The sequence below is a fragment of the Salmo salar genome, chromosome ssa04, assembly GCF_905237065.1.
Source record: "Salmo salar chromosome ssa04, Ssal_v3.1, whole genome shotgun sequence".
NCBI lineage: Eukaryota > Metazoa > Chordata > Actinopteri > Salmoniformes > Salmonidae > Salmo > Salmo salar.
Window position 1 is genome coordinate 33,353,333 of NC_059445.1, and position 16,527 is coordinate 33,369,859.

Consider the following 16,527-nt stretch of genomic DNA (forward strand, 5'->3'; position numbering starts at 1 on the left):
ATCTGCTGGAAAACCAGTTCAGATTTAAGTACAACTTTAGTGAGAGGTTCAATGCTTTAATATTTAATAATTAATTCATATGAATTATATTAATAGGCCCATTACATTTTTTCTGACTTGCAGTTGCAAATAAAATCGGATTTTAAAAAAAGTATTTTTTTAAACAAGTCGTCCGGTGTAGGCAGGGCCATAAAAAAAAAAATTGTAAACTGGGATATGACTAAATAATTAATCAGGGTGATTTTTCCTTTCCATGGTAGCATTGTATCTATTTTGATAACTTTCTGTTAAAATGTATTGTAGTGAGATCTTTGCTTTCTTTTGGGATATGAATACTGAGTATGTCCACCGTCAGAACATTATTATTGATAAACTACACGGTAATGTAAAAGTTATATTTTTTTGTGAACCAATACATAATACGGTACACTTATCATAGTTCGGTTGTAATTCAGAGAGGTTGGACAAATTATCTAAATCCTCCATGAGGCTATGCAGGGATCCATATTACAGATTTTAAAGAAAACATGAGTCGTCAGCGTACAATGACACCTTTTGTTTTTAAGCCCTGGATTTTTTGCCCCTTGATATTATTGTTGGATATAATTTTAATAGCTAACATTTCGATGGCCATAATAAATAGATATACTGATAGTGGACAACCTTGTTTCCCTCTTTTTTCTGAGAAGTAGTCATTATTTAAATTTTTTTAACATATATTTAAAAATGAATGCAAGTCATTTGATAAGATTTGTTATTTTCATTTTACCTACAAATTTAAGAATAAATCCAACTTAACATGTTTCCCGAAGTGTAAGTCTCATTTATGAGGATGACCAAAGTCAGAAAATTGAGTGATTGAACTCATTGGAAGTCTGGTTTTAATCTCCTTGCACTTCCTATCTTGCCACATGACTCTGTTTTAAGAGGATTGTGGGTTTTATGATTATTATACACAATGTTGTATGCACGGCTGAAGAAAGAAAAGTATACTTCTGTTTCAGTTTTAATCAGCTTATTGTTGTGCCATGCGGTGTAATGGATCATGATGAACAATGGATCATGATGAGCGGATATAAAAACCTACAGGAAAAATGACATTCAATGATGAGACGACCCATTCCCACATTTCCAACTTTTAATGTTAGAGACAAATACACTATCCTGCAATGTTTGCTGTAAAACAGCTAGTTACTGCTGGTGGATTGAACACTGCTCAACAATGCCTGACAAAATGGGTTAAACCGGCAAATGATCAGATGCATAAATCAATGTTCAACATTTAAATGCTGCAGAAGAAGAGATCTAATTCTCCACTGAACAGAACTCTTCAACACCAAAACACTATTTTCAACCATTTCCAGTAGTGCTCTCAGTCCCTGGCAAGGTGTTGCACAACACTTGATTAAGTGGTGTTTCAACACACCAATAAATATTTCAAAACATCTCAGGAGGATGTGTTTAAATACTCCAGCAAAGTTAAGGTTTTGTCTCCTTCACGTTGGTGGCAACTCAATTGCCACTAGTTTGGTGTTAAAAATCCCTTAATTTTAACAGTGCACAATAATTGACTGTCATCCACCCGTCATAACGCAATGTATATTATAAATCCAAATTATACCTTTTCTATATCACATGATGGAGAAATACATCTTTGAGGAATAAATCTTCAAGAAATCTAAATTGGCAACAGTTCACAATGCTGAGCAACAGAGTATAATGTGCACAGCAGGCTATCTGTTTGAAATGTGTTGGTTCTCTTTCAATCAATAGTTTCAATATCTCACAGCGGGATTCGTTACAATCTCTAAGCATCTCGAAGAACCAATCACACACGTCTGTCGGAGACAGACAGGTCGAGTGGCGAATGAGGGAGCCCCAACCAGCACATGCGTGTCCATGCGGGGCAACCATATCAGGCAAGGACATGCATCCCTTGTGTGTCGTGTGCTTGGATCTTGAAGTGGAAGCAACGCTTGACGACCCCCAGTCATGCGTCCATTGTAGGGATTTTTCTGCTGGCAGGGCAGCCCAACGTGGCAGGGAGAGGGCAATTCGATGGCACCAGGGCACTGACCACACAGCGACGCAGCAGGCATTGACCTTATAGTTTGAAATCACTAAACAGTGGCCGACAGTGGGGAAAACGGTCCTTCACTGCAGCCGCATCAAGGTCCACTTATTTGATTCCCTTGGAGGGAAGAAGGGGTGCTCGATCTATGGGTACGACCCCTGCGGCAGAAGGGCAGTCAGCAGTTCACCCCATGTTCTGGCCTGCCACCTATCGGGTGGAGCACAGTACAGCACCTGTGCTCCTAAAACCCTTCCTTGTGCTGTGACCCATTCTCATGTGTTCGCTGTCAAGGAAGAAGGAGGGAATCGACTCTACCCCCAAGTGCCTAACGTGCTACGGCTCTCCCCCTGGCTCTAGTTGAAGCAGCAGGGGTAGGAAGACTAATTGTCAGTTGCCACCAAGCACTGTCTCCATGTTCCAGTGTGTCAACACTGCCCTTTTCAATTAAAAAAAGTATTTCCTGTATCCAGCCGTTTGCTACCAACACATAGCAAAAATACAATAAAAATGACTAGCTCCATCGCCACCAAAGGGTGAGCGAGAGACTACCGACCCATGGGCTACTATCTGAAGAATTTCACGTTCCGTATGCTTATGTTCATCGTGTTGTCTCGCTCTATTCGTTGAGGCAACTGGATCACAACAGTCGACCTGCAGGACGTTTATTTTCACATAAGCATGCTGACAGCACACAGGAGGCTTCTAATGTTTGCTTTTCAACGCACAGCCTATAAATACCTCGCTGTTCCGTTCGGGCTAGCACAAGCTCCCCAAACAAAACAAGTCGCTGAGAGTCTCCACCTGCATAGAGGATTACCTGCTTTGCTCCCCATCACGGGAGCAAGCAGTATGAGACATGAATTCTCTAGTAACCCACCTCTCCGAGCTAGGGTTCAAGATTAATCACAGAGAATAGAATCCGAGAGGAAGAGGTGAAGCAAAAGGTTTTATTTTACTCCACCCAACATCTGTACATGAAAATAATTTTTGTATTGAGGTCAATGAGAGAGTGTTGAATTTGGTAAACAAAAAATGTTATTGCTAATTTGCTAAGTGAGGCTTATTTGACCAAATAGAAGTTTTGTAATGTTGTTACGAATGCATTAATATAAGCAAGTAGCATTACTTTATATCGGACTTGTGCCTGTTGTTCACAGATGTATCTGCCCTCTCATTGGCTAGATCGGTCCCAACTGATCTCGCCTCTTCCTGCCTGCCTTCCATCTTTGGGAGCATGCATTTCCATTGTTAAAGCAGTCAATTGACTATTTTGTCAATATAATAGGTCATCTTTGATGGAATACCTAGGCGTAATGCCTGATTCTCTCTTATCAGGCAACACTCTCGGGCGACCGCATCGCATCTTTTCGACAGTGCCTCTACCTGTTTCACAGGGAGCGCTCGGTCACATTCAGGATGTGCCTCAGAGTGCCGGGGTTGATGGCATCCACCATCTCAGTAGTACCTCGGACTACAGAGGATGAGAGACTTCCAGCAATGGATGTTTGCCCAGCGTCTGTGTACACGGCGTCACCTCAATCTTCATATAAATGTGACCTCCGCATATCTCTTGGCTCTCTGTCACTGGAAGAGCACCTCAATCTTCGTTCTTGTTACTCCCCTAGGGATAGTGGCAACAAGAAAAGTGGTGATGCCAGATGCATCACTCTCGAACTGGGGTGCAGATCATTAGAGCAATGCAATAAACGGAGTGTGGAACTAGGGGTCTTCACGGGTCTAACAGACCCGAAATTCTGAGATCCTGGTCCTAAATTAGTACTTTGGGTTGGGTCTGATATAATTACCACAGGTCTCATATGTGCAACTAAAATGTATTTACACACCGATTGGACACGTTTAATGTGTGAGGTGATGAGAACTGCACAAGCTTGTTACAGTACCTTCAGAAAGTATTCACACCCTGTGACTTTTCCCATATTTTGTTGTGTTACAAAGTGGGATTAAAATTGATTTAATTGTCATTTTTGTCAACGATCTACACAAAATACTCTAATGTCAAAGTGGAAGACAAGTTCTAACATTTAAAAAAAAAAAATATATATATATATGAAAAATTAAACACTAATATATCTTGATTAGAGAAGTATTCAACACCCTGGGTCAATACATGTTAGAATCACCTTTGTTTGGGCGTGTTTAATGTGTGAGGTGATGAAAACTGCTCAAGCTTGTTACAGTGCCTTCAAAAGGATTCACACCCCTTGATTTTTTTTCCACATTATGTTCTGTTACAGCCTGAATTTAAATGTATTAAATTGATAGTGTGTCACTGGCCAACACACAATACCCCATAATGTCAAAGTTGAATTATGTTTTTAGATATTTTTACAAATTAATTAAAAATGAAAAGCTGAAATATCTTTTAAGTATTCAACCCCTTTGTTATGGCAAGCCAAATACAGTGCCTTGCGAAAGTATTCACCCCCCTTGGCATTTTTTCTATTTTGTTGCCTTACAACCTGGAATTAAAATAGATTTTTTGAGGGTTTGTATCATTTGATTTACACAACATGCCTACCACTTTGAAGATGCAAAATATGTTTTATTATGAAACAAACAAGAAATAAGACAAAAAAACTGAACTTGAGCGTGCATAACTATTCACCCCACAAAGTCAATACTTTGTAGAGCCAACTTTTGCAGCAATTACAGCTGCAAGTCTCTTGGGGTATGTCTCTATAAGCTTGGCACATCTAGCCACTGGGATTTTTTCCCATTCTTCAAAGCAAAACTGCTCCAGCTCCTTCAAGTTGGATGGGTTCCACTGGTGTACAGCAATCTTTAAGTCATACCACAGATTCTCAATTGGATTGAGGTCTGGGCTTTGACTGGGCCATTCCAAGACATTTAAATGTTTCCCCTAAAACCACTTGAGCGTTGCTTTAGCAGTACGCTTAAGGTCATTGTCCTGCTGGAAGGTGAACCTCCGTCCCAGTCTCAAATCTCTGGAAGACAAACAGGTTTCCCTCAAGAATTTCCCTGTATTTAGCCCTATCCATCATTCCTTAAATTCTGACCAGTTTCCCAGTCCCTGAGATGAAAAACATCCCCACAGCATGATGCTGGGATGGAATGGTGTTCTCGGGGTGATGAGAGGTGTTGGGTTTGCAGTTTCCTTGACGGCCGAAAAGCTCAATTTTAGTCTCATCTGACCAGAGTACCTTCTTCCATATGTTTGGGGAGTCTCCCACATGCCTTTTGGCGAACACCAAACATGGTGGATAATTTTTTTCTTTAAGCAATGGCTTTTTTATGGCCACTCTTCCGTAAATTCCAGTTCTGTGGAGTGTACGGCTTAAAGTGGTCCTATGGACAGATACTCCAATCTCCGCTGTGGAGCTTTGCAGCTCCTTCAGGGTTAACTTTGGTCTCTTTGTTGCCTCTCTGATTAATGCCCTCTTTGCCTGGTCCGTGAGTTTTGGTGGGCGGGTACCATAAACCTCTCTTGTCAGGTTTGTTGTGGTGCCATATTCTTTCAATTTTTTAATAATGGATTTAATGGTACTCTGTGAGATGTTCAAAGTTTCTGATATTTTTTATAACTCAACCCTGATCTGTACTTCTTCACAACTTTGTCCCTGACCTGTTTGGAGAGCTCCTTGATCTTCATGAGATCAGGTGACACTTAGATTGCACACAGGTGGACTTTATTTAACTAATTATGTGACTTCTGAAGGTATTGGTTGCACCAGATCTTATTTAGGGGCTTGATAGCAAAGGGTGTGAATACAAATGCACGCAACACTTTTCAGTTTTGATAATTTTTTAAAACAAGTTTTTTTTTTATTTCACTTCACCAATTTGGACTATTTTGTGTATGTCCATTACATGAAATCCAAATAAAAATCCATTTAAATTACAGGTTGTAATGCAACAAAATAGGAAAAACTAATTTTGCAAGGCACTAAGATCTGGACTAAAAATGTGCTTAGTAAGTCAAATAATAGTTGCATGGATTCACTCTGTGTACAATAATAGTGTTTAACATGATTTTTGAATGACCACCTCATCTCTGTACCCCACACATACAATTATCTGTAAGGTCCCTCAGTCGAGCAGTGAATTTCAAACACAGATTCAACCACAAAGACCAGGGAGGTTTTCCAATGCCTCACAAAGGGCACCTGTTGGTAGGACAGAATATCCCTTCGACTATGGTGAATTTATCAATTACACTTTGGATGGTATACACCCAGTCAGTAGAAAGATGCAGGCATCCTTCCTAACACAGTTGCCGGAGAGGAAGGAAACCGCTCAGGGATTTCACCATGGGGTCAATGGTGACTATAAAACAGTTACAGATTTTAACTGCTGTGATAGGAGAAAACTGAGGATGGATCAACAGCATTGTAGTTACTCCACAATACTAACCTAAATGATAGAGTGAAAACAAGAAAGCCTGTACAGAATAAAAATATTCAAAAACATGCATTCTGTTTGTAATAGCACTAAAGTAAAACTGCAAACAACTAAGCAAAGAAATTAACTTTTTGTCCTGAATACAAAGCATTATGTATGAGACAAATCCAAAAACACACATCTCTGAATACCACTCTTCATATTTCAAGCATCGTGGTGGCTGCGTCATGTTATGGGTATGTTGGTCATCAGCAAGGACTTGGGATTTTTTGGGGGTGGATAAAAATAAATGGAATAGAGCTAAGCAAAGGCAAAATCCTAGTGGAAAACCTGGTTCAGTCTGCTTTCCAACAGATACTGGGAGACAAATTCACCTTCAGCAGGACAATAACCTAAAACAAAAGGCCAATTACTAAGATGACATTGAATGTTCCTGAATGGTCTAGTTACAGAGTTTTGACTTAAACTGGCTTGAAAATATATAGCAAGACTTGAAAATGGCTGTTTAGCGATGATCAACAAGCAACTTGAGCTTGAATAATTTGGAGAAAAAAAGAATATGCAAAAATTGTACAGTCCAAGTATGCAAAGCTCTTAGAGAGATTTACCCCCAAAAGACTCACAGCTGTAATCGCTGCCAAAGATGATTCTAACATGTATTGACCCAGGGTGTTGAATACTTCTCTAATCAAGATATATTAGTGTTTCATTTTACATATAAACATATTGTTTTAAATTTTAGAACTTGTCTTCCACTTTGACATTACAGAGTATTTTGTGTAGATTGTTGACAAAAATGACAATTAAATCAATTTTAATCCCACTTTGTAACAACACAATATGGGAAAAGTCACGGGGTGTGAAAACTTTATGAAGGCACTGTATCTGCGTCAGTCAATTGACAGTAAATAAAACGTATAGTAGGTCCAGCTCAAACTTGTACCGGCCACTAACTTCACGTGCACCTGCTGCTGAGGAGAGAGAGAGAGAACCTTGGCTTAGCCTAGGCTATTGCTGAATGCTTAGACGGAGGTATTTTTCATTGAAGTAAAACGAAAGTTAGTGGAGAAAGAGTATAGTGAAAAGAAGCCGGTAAGGGGAATGTCCATGGGGATAAGTTTGAATATTGTAGTGGACAAAGTGAGAAGAACTTTGGTTTGGCCAAATGGACTGTGTGCAACTCGCTATTCAGGTTTGATGCAATTTTTTTTCTTTAACCTCTTGGGGCTAGGTGGGACGCTAGCGTGCCACCCGTGGTGCACTCCATCAACAGCAGGTGCATTTCAAGAGCGGCAAATTTGAATCCAAATAAATGTCAAAATTCAAATTTTTCAAAAATACAACTATGTTACACCATTTGAAAGATAAACATCTCCTTAATCTAACCACGTTTTACGATTTCAAAAAGGTTTTACGGCGAAAGCATAAATTTAGAGTATGTTAGGACAGTACATTTACAAGAGTTGTGTGTAATGTTTTGTCAAGTCAAAGACAGGGTCACCAAAACCATAAAACCAGCTAAAATGATGCACTAACCTTTTACAATCTCCATCAGATGACACTCCTAGGACATTATGTTAGACAATGCATGCATTTTTAGTTCTATCAAGTTCATATTTATATCCAAAAACAGCGTTTTACTATGGCATTGATATTGAGGAAATCGTTTCCCTCCAATAACCGGCAGTCAAGTCAGCGTAACAAATTAAATAATTAAAATTAGAAAACATTGGTAAAATATTATATTGTCATTTAAAGAATTATAGATTTACATCTCTTGAACGCAATCAACTTGCCAGATTTAAAAATAACCTTACTGGGAAATCACACTTTGCAATAATCTGAGCACTGCGCCCAGAAAAATACGCGTTGCGATACAGACTAGACGTCATGTTGGGGAGATCTAAAATCGAAAATACTATGTAAATAATCCATTACCTTTGATTCTCTTCATCAGATGTCACTTCCAGGTATCACAGGTCCATAACGAATGTAGTTTTGTTCAAAAAAGCTCATCATTTATGTCCAAAAATCTCCGTCTCGTTAGCACATGATGTAAGCCAGCCGGACTTCTCGTCATGAACGAGGGGAAAAAATATATTTCCGTTCGTTCAAACATGTCAAACGTTGTATAGCATAAATCATTAGGGCCTTTTTTAACCAGAACATGAATAATATTCAAGGTGGACGAATGCATACTCTTTTATAACGTATTGGAACGAGGGTACCCAACATGAACTAGCGCGCCAGGTGTCTAATGGGACATCATCGTTCCATGGCTCTTGTTCGGTCAGATCTCCCTCCAGAAGACTCAAAACACTTTGTAAAGGCTGGTGACATCTAGTGGAAGCAATAGGAAGTGCCAAAATATTCCTAAACCCCTGTGTTTTTCAATGGGATAGGTTTAAAGTCAATACAACACATCAGGTATCCACTTCCTGTCAGAAAATGTCTCAGGGTTTTGCCTGCCAAATGAGTTCTGTTATACTCACAGACACCATTCAAACAGTTTTGGAAACTTTAGAGTGTTTTCTATCCATATGTAATAAGTATATGCATATTCTAGTTACTGGGTAGGAGTGGTAACCAGATTAAATCGGGTATGTTTTTTATCCAGCCGTGTCAATACTGCCCCCTAGCCCTAACAGGTTAATTTATTGTATATTATTATTATTATTATTATTATTGTAGGCATATTTATTAATCTAAACCTGTTCTTTAAATATGCTCAATGTGTTTTGTTTCATTCTGTTAAATGTTTTGTCTTTTTAATTTTGTGCTCCGTATTTAGTTTAAGAAATGTTGTAAGTATGCCTGTTGTAAAGCAAATATCATTAGCCTATTGAAGTATTTATGTAAATGATTGGGTACAGTAGGCATTTGCCTTTGCTGGTAATTGCTGCAATATAACCTGTTAAAACATTTGTAAAGGTTTCAACCAGTTCTTTTAATATGCAAAGTATTTTGTTTAATTCTGTGGAGCAATTTTCTTTGACCAAATTAAGTACCAACAGTACTGTTGTGTTTGTCACGATATAATAGAAGTACTATGTTGCTCGCATTCAAACCATGAAAAGGAAAAACCAAGGAGGCCGAGAAAATAAATAAATGTAATTTAATGCTGCAGTATGGGCAGTACGCACCGACTCCTACAGATGTGCTTGTGGTGAGGAAAAATGTTTAAAGTCTACCAGAGTTACTCCTTTAATCGAACAATATAATGCTTATATAATGCTAATGATCTGTTTTTTTAAAAGTAATTTATGCCTATCGGGTGGGAAAGCCACTTGTCCATTTTGGAACAGGTCCAAATTTTTGGACCTGTGAAGAGCCCTATGTGGAACCCACAACACCGCTTTCGTCAAATAAACTAACTCAAATTGCTGACAGTGTTTCTTGCTCTGAGACACTTTCGACCCTCCCTTTGGAATTGTCAGGTCTTGATCAAAACGGACAATACGATTGTGGTGGCGTACATCAACGGCCAGGATGGCACTCGCTCCATGCGGTTACACAGGTTATTTGTCAGGATTATTCTGTGGAGCAGAGCACACCTACTGCCACTATGCACTATGCGCGACTCATGTCCCAGGTAGGGCTGTGAAGGTCACGAAATTTTGTCAGCTGGTGATTGTCAAGCAAATAACTGTCGGTCTCATGGTAATTGACCATTAATTAACATAAACAAATCTAGCAGTTCCTGGCTTCCACACAACCCACTGATGCAGACCTTTGGAACATCTACATTTTAAAAAGTCTAATACATCCATAGCCTACACCATCACAATACATCCATTATTTATTTTAGACAAGTCTAAAGAAACATGATATGAAGAATATAATAGCATACTCTGAGTTGTCCTTATGTTAGGTCCTGATATGGCTATGCCATATGGCTGTGGGCTACACTTTGTTTATTTTATTTAAGTCATTTAAGAACAAATACTTACTTACAATGATGGCCTACCCCAGCCAAACCCTTCCCTAACACGGACAATGCTGGGCCAATTGTGCGCCGCCCTATGAGACTCCTGATCACGGCCGGTTGTGATACAGCCCGGGAACGAACCAGTGTCTGTAGTGACACCTCTAGCACTGAGATGCAGTGTCTTAGACTGCTGTGCCACTCGGGAGGGGTAGTTAATTTAGTAGACAAGATTTGCTTAGAATTCCATGACATTATTTTATATTATTTTATAGTATGAAGAATACAATTGAACAAAGCTGAATTAATTAGAAAGGATATTTTCTCCAAACGATTTGCGGCTATTCTGTATTGAGTTAGATGTGCTGATGTCACTCAGGCAGTTTAAATGATTGACTGAGGACCTCTATGTAGTTGAATGTGATTGCTTTTATTAAAGATGTTTATTTTGGTTTATTGTGTGCTGAATAATATTGTTTTATACACATGTGTATGTTGTTTTATTATGTAGTTGTTATTGCAATCTATACAGGGCTCTCTTGTAAAATTGAGGAAACAATGGGAAAGTAATTCTGCTTTGAAAGTTGACTTCCAGACACATAATGAGACAACACCCCACTCTAACCATTTTACTCACCTTAGCAGAGCTGGTTAGGCTTTTTTCATGTTATCCAGAGCGTTAGTGACTGTAACTGTGCTGCTGGCATTAATAGAATTACGCTTTGTTGACGACGTTTACTGACACCGGACATATTCAACGGATGTTGAGCGTTCAAAAATGCATCAATTATTCTGTGCTCTGGCACACTTAGACGAGAGTCTTTTGTTATGAAACATAACTAGATAGGTAAACAATGAATCCCAGCGCATGACGTAACGACGTTAGTTAGCGAGCCAGCCAGCTAACAGCACACTTTAACTTGAAATAAAAATACAAAATTAGAGTGTAGTCTTTTGTTAAGACATGTAGCTAGCTAGCTAGCTAGCTAAACAATGGACCATAATCACAACTCATGACGTTACTACCCTGCATGAATCTGCATGTAGCTAACCAACCAGGTTCTATGGCTATAACTAGTCATGCAAATGTATCTGAGATACGAAGAATAAGATCACACACATAAAGTTAGCTATCGACCCAGCCAGCTAACGTTAGCTAGCTAACAGTACAGTTGAAATGAAACCACTTTCTGTCAAAATTAGAAGCATGTAATATCTGAACATCTACCAGTATACATCATGGTTGGACGCGTCTCCTGTCTGATGTCATGCATGGTTGCCTTAGTTTGACGATGTAATCGAGACTGGTGTTTTCTCCATCTCCTTAGCTATCATACTCGAATTCCACTGATTTCAAAACTCGGTCCTCCAGAAGTGGAGAGCATACACATACAGTGAGGGAAAAAAGTATTTGATCCCCTGCTGATTTTGTACATTTGCCCACTGACAAAGAAATGATCAGTCTATAATTTTAATGGTAGGCTTATTTCAACAGTGAGAGACAGAATAACAAAGAAATCAAGTAAAACGCATATCAAAAATGTAATAAATTGATTTGCATTTTAATGAGGGAAATAAGTATTTGACCCCTCTGCAAAACATGACTTAGTACTTGGTGGCAAAACCCTTGTTGGCAATCACAGAGGTCAGGCATTTCTGGTACTTGGCCACCAGTTTGCAAACATCTCAGGAGGGATTTTGTCCCACTCCTGTTTGCAGATCTTCTCCAAGTCATTAAGGTTTCGAGGCTGACGTTTGGCAACTCGAACCTTCAGCTCCCTCCACAGATTTTCTATGGGATTAAGGTCTGGAGACTGGCTAGGCCACTCCAGGACCATAATGTGCTTCTTCTTCAGCCACTCCTTTGTTGCCTTGGCCGTGTGTTTTGGGTCATTGTCATTCTGGAATACCCATCCATGACCTATTTTCAATGCCCTGGCTGAGGGAAGGAGGTTCTCACCCAAGATTTGGCGGTACATGGCCCCGTCCATCGTCCTTTTGATGCGGTGAAGTTGTCCTGTCCCCATAGCAGAAAAACACCCCCAAAGCATAATGTTTCCACCTCCATGTTTGACGGTGGGGATGGTGTTCTTGGGGTCATAGGCAGCATTCCTCCTCCAAACACGGGGACTGCAGGATTTCAGTGCTTCACGGCGTAGTGTGTTACCAATTGTTTTCTTGGTGACTATGGTCCCAGCTGCCTTGAGATCATTGACAAGATCCTCCCGTGTAGTTCTGGGCTGATTCCTCACCGTTCTCATGATCATTGCAACTCCACGAGGTGAGATCTTGCATGGAGCCCCAGGCCGAGGGAGATTGACAGTTCTTTTGTGTTTCTTCCATTTGCGAATAATCGCACCAACTGTTGTCACCTTCTCACCAAGCTGCTTGCCGATGGTCTTGTAGCCCATTCCAGCCTTGTGTAGGTCTACAATCTTGTCCCTGACATCCTTGGATAGCTCTTTGGTCTTGGCCATGGTGGAGAGTTTGGAATCTGATTGATTGATTGCTTCTGTGGACAGGTGTCTTTTATACAGGTAACAAACTGAGATTAGGAGCACTCCCTTTAAGAGTGCGCTCCTAATCTAAGCTCGTTACCTGTATAAAAGACATCTGGGAGCCAGAAATCTTTCTGATTGAGAGGGGGGGAAAAACGTATTTCCCTCATTAAAATGCAAATCAATTTATAACATCTGTTTTTCTGCATTTTTGTTGTTATTCTGTCTCTCACTGTTCAAATAAACCTACCATTAAAATTATAGACTGATCATTTCTTCGTCAGTGGGCAAACGTACAAAATCAGCAAGGGATCAAATAATTTTTCCCTCACTGTAACGTTAGCTAGCGAGCTAGCTAACAGTACACTTTAACTTGACATTAGATTCATGCAGTTTTACTACACAATCATTTTTTTAAAGCAGTGTTTGACATGATTACCTAAACATACTGACCAGCTCCAGTAGACAGACGCATGCTATATTGTAGACCAATCCAAACTCATCTCTCGGCATGTCCAGCCCACTCATTATCTCAGCCAATCATGGCTAGCAGGAACGTTGCTCAATTCTTTTGTGGCTAAACCAACTTGGCTCATAATTTAACCATTTTATTTGTATTTACAGATGGCATACAAGTTTGATATTAAGGCACATGAAAGTTCACATGTTCGAGAAGGCATTTCTGGCAAAAAAAAAACGCATTTTGATGAAAAATAATATTTTTTATGTTCAAACAGCTTTCCTGTGAAGCCGTAACTTGCAACATACGCCTAGTTTCCTCAATCGTGTCACATATGGTCGGTTGAGGTAATATGGTCACTGCCTGTTCTTCTTCACACTACTGGGGTGGATGTGCTGGCACACCCTTGACTGAGGGTATTGCTTTACACTTTTCCTCCCCTCAGCCCTCATCTTGGTAGCCCCTTGATGGCATGGCAAGCTCTGGATAGCTCTCCTGCTGTGCAATGAGCTTTGGCAACTCCTGTCATGCAAGCGAACCAAGCGAAAGGAGAGATTATCCACCCTCTGCCCGACACCTTGGCCCTCTGGGTCTGGCCCGTGAGAGGTTAAATCTGGATACGACAGGCCTGCCTCTCAGAATCATTGAGACTATCCAGAGTGCTAGGGCTCCTTATGCACGCTCACTGTATGGAAACAAGTGGATTTGTCTATTGTGCTTGAGGCGATTTCACAGCAGCCTTTTGAGCCGTTGGAAAGCGTAAAGATGAAATATGTCTCCTTTAAAGGGGAATTTCACCCTGGCTCTGCCACGGCACATAGTCATTACTACATTAAGAACATTAAGTTTTTATCATAAACATCACAATTATCCAAGATACAAGCTAGAACTAGCACATTTTCATTTGACTGGTAGAATCGGAAGGTTTTGACTCCCTGTGTATTCGTCTGCTCATAGTGAACCATAAAGTCCGGCATTCAGAGCGAATGCTGATACCACCCACTAGGTAGAGGGGGCGAAGCCACAAACTTGAATAATGCCGTTGTTTACCTTGAACAACCAAAACAGTAATCTCAGACAAGGTGTTTTTGAAAACGTTTGATATTCACAAATTTGTGTCGTCATGCCCATGTGGTGTTCTGGGCCTTTGTGCTAATTACAAACAAGCGCGAACATTTGTTAACTTTCACCATTCTACCTACCAGAGATTCACCCCGATTCTGCCAGTGGTTTGCGGCTACCAAGAATGATGCAGTGACCAAAGCTTATCAGAGGGATTTTAACGCTGAACTGATGGGGAATCCATTTCGACGACGGCTGACTTTTTTCCTTCACAACAAAAGTTACCTAGCTTGCGATCCTAGCTGGGTAAGTTACCTAGCTAGCTAACGTTACAGTCCTGAACTCTGAAAGCCATCAGCTAAATCATTTAGCTATCTTTTGATATACACATAGTCAATCCATGTCACCTGTGCCATGGTAGTCACTGTTAGACTGGTAGCTACCATCATCAGACAAAACACGTTTGTTTGTTCGGTCTATCTTTGACTGACGTTAGCTAACGTAAGCTAGCTAATGTTACCAAATAGCCATTTATTTCCCCCTTGTCTGCATAATTTTTTGGGGGGGCTATAGCTAACTCATTCTCTGTTTGTGTGTTGGTAGCAATGATGAATATGTACAGTTGAAGTCGGAAGTTTACATACACTTAGGTTGGAGTCATTATAACTCGTTTTTAAACCACTCCACAAATTTCTTGTTAAGAAACTATAGTTTTGACAAGTTGGTTAGGACATCTACTTTGTGCATGACAGAAGTCATTTTTCCAACAATTGTTTACAGACAGATTATTTCACTTATGATTCACTGTATCACAAATCCAGTGGGTCAGAAGTTTATATACACTGAGTTGACTGTGCCTTTAAACAGTTTGGAAAATTCCAGAAAATTATGTCACGGCTTTAGAAGCTTCTGATAGGCTAATTAACATAATTTCAGTCAATTGGAGGTGTATTGTGGAGGTATTTCAAGGCCTACCTTCAAACTCAGTGCCTCTTTGCTTGACATCATGGGAAAATCTAAAGAAATCAGCCAAGACCTCAGAAACAAAATTGCAGACCTCCACAATTCTGGTTCATCCTTGGGAGCAATTTCCAAATGCCTGACGGTACCACGTTCATCTGTACAAACGATAGTACGCAAGTATAAACAACATGGGACCACGCAGCCGTCATACCGCTCAGGAAAGAGATGCATTCTGTCTCCTAGAGATGAACGTACTTTGGTGTGAAAAGTGCAAATCAATCCCAGAACAACAGCAAAGGACCTTGTGAAGTTGCTGTAGGAAACAGGTACAAAAGTATCTATATCCACAGTAAAACGAGTCCTATGTTGACATAACCTGAAAGGCCGCTCACCAAGGAAGAAGCCACCGCTTCAAAACCGCCATAAAAAAGCCAGACTATGGTTTGCAACTGCACATGGGGACAAAGATCGTACTTTTTGGAGAAATGTCCTCTGGTCTGATGAAACAAAAATAGAACTTTTTGGCCATAATGACCATTGTTATGTTTGGAGGAAAAAGGGGGAGGCTTGCAAGCTGAAGAACACCATCCCAACCGTGAAGCACGGGGGTGGCAGCATCATATTGTGGGGGTGCTTTGCTGCAGGAGGGACTGGTGCACTTCACAAAATAGATGGCATCATGAGGGCGGAAAAGTATGTGGATTTATTGAAGCAACATCTCAGTCAGGAAGTTAAAGCTTGGTCGCAAATGGGTCTTCCAAATGGACAATGACCACAAGCATACTTCCAAAGTTGTTGCAAAATGGCTTAAGGACAACAAAGTCAAGGTATTGGAGTGGCCACCACAAAGCCCTGACCTCAATCCTATAGAAAATGTGTGGGCTGAACTGAAAAAGCCTGTGCGAGCAAGGAGGCCTACAAACCTGACTCAGTAACACCAGCTCTGTCAGGAGTAATGGGCCAAAATTCACCCAACTTATTGTGGGAAGCTTGTGGAAGGCAACCCAAAACGTTTTACCCAAGTTAAACAATGTAAAGGCGATACTACCAAATACTAATTGAGTGTATGGAAACTTCTGACCCACTGGGAATGTGATGAAAGAAATAAAATCTGAGATAAATCATTCTCTCTACTATTATTCTGACATTTCACATTCTTAAAATA